Source organism: Thalassophryne amazonica, chromosome 2, assembly GCF_902500255.1.
Source record: "Thalassophryne amazonica chromosome 2, fThaAma1.1, whole genome shotgun sequence".
Lineage (NCBI taxonomy): Eukaryota > Metazoa > Chordata > Actinopteri > Batrachoidiformes > Batrachoididae > Thalassophryne > Thalassophryne amazonica.
The window spans coordinates 119,882,337-119,884,211 of record NC_047104.1 but is presented as its reverse complement, the minus strand read 5'-3'; positions in this window follow the sequence as shown (position 1 = coordinate 119,884,211).

The window sequence follows — 1,875 nt, the reverse complement described above, 5'->3', positions numbered from 1 at the left end:
GGGAAAAAAAGAGGTTACTGCTTCGTTTTTACTTCAAATCAAGAACTTATTTTAGTTCGGATGTTCCTACATTTTATCGATTCGTCCGTGCTGAAGCCGTGTGGATAGTTCGTCTTGTTTTGTGTGGTTCCACAGGCACCTGTCGCTGGTCCCGCTTCTTTCTGCTCGCCCTCAGTTTGGATTGTGGTTGTAGCACCGAAAAAACGTAACTGCTGCATGAATATTACCAACACTTCAATCATCGCACAGCCCAGTCAAGAGCTCTTTTGTTCGTATCTACACAACTCAGATTTCACGGTTCGACTTGACGCCAACTTTGCCCCAGGACACAGAGATCCACTGCTGCTTTCAAGGGATCCCGGAAATTCTGCCTCCAAAGCTGCCCACAGTGTGTGGAATCCCACTTCCGGCGAAGAAGGAGATGCTGAAAGTCAAATTTTAACTATCATGGCTACCAAGCCAAAATTTGGACGTCATAATGGAGAGTTTTAAAAATTAAGGATGAGGCCATTTCATAATTATTAGATACCGTGTCAAAATTGTGACTTTCTATTGTGAGAAAGTTAAAATTATTACAGCATCTGATAATTACGACAGAAGTTAAACTTTTTACATGTTAACCCTTAATATAACATAACCTAGAACCTCACCATTAACTTAGTAAGTCTTAAGTTTTTGTCATAATGACACAACCTTCACGTTTTGGCTTAGAATTTCGAAGCATTTAGAAATGACTTAGAGAAAGACAACATTTAGAATGTTTCTCATAATTGTAACTTAAACTGTTGAAATCTTGAATATCTTATAATTATGGCTTACAAAGCCCTTTTTGGCTCATAATTGTAACAATTATACTTTTTTTTTTTTACCTTTTTGGCTCATAACTTTGACTTTCTATATATACTTTTTTCCTCCACATCGTTACATAATAAAGCGTGCGCATGTGTGAAACAGACACATAAAAGGAATCTAAATGTGTCTTGAAACGACGTCTTCACATGGCTTTCTTTCTACTTTGACGGGGGAAAACTGCAGTTAAGGTTGTATTTCCGATAACACCTAAACGCAGCAGAAAAATAAGCAGCCACGCCCTCTACGTCACCTGCTGCCGCAGACACGTAACAAAGTGTATGTAAACACAACACGGACCTGTTCACATTTTGACAAACCACTTCATCAAGTTAACCTCAGCTCTTTCAGTTTCAGCATTAAGAGACCTTAAGAGGGAAAGCGGACTTTTATTTTTACTGTTACTTAAAGTTTTTTTTTTTTTTTTTAAACTAGTCAATATCGCCTTTTCGTTTGTTTTTGTGAAATTTTGTGTCTCCGCCTCCTCTCCACCAGTTTTGCGTAAGTGAAATGTATGAATGAATGAATTTATTCGGCACACAGATCAACAATAACAAAAACTCATTAAAAGAACAGTGTACCTGCGTGCCCGAAGGAGTGAAGACAAAATAAAGACAAAAAAAAATATATATATATATATATATATATATATATATATATATATATATATATATATATATACAAAAACAACAAACAAATAAATAATAAATAAATGTGCAGGAACAGTATAACTTAATCAATGCACTAAAATTTCAAAACACAGCCAAGCTATAGTGCACAATCCCAAACACGATAACAAAATCGGTAAACATAATATTCTTCATACTATAACAAGTACATTTATTATTTTTGTAAAGCCTTTTAAAGGAACAGTTATTTAAAATGTCAGCTTCATTAACAAAAACACAATGACTTTTTACAGTAGTTCGGATCTTTAATTTCTCAAAAAAATAATATTCCTCACAAATTATAGCTGGAGTCCCTCATTATAGACGGATCCTGGACATGTTGAGGCAAAGGTTTATT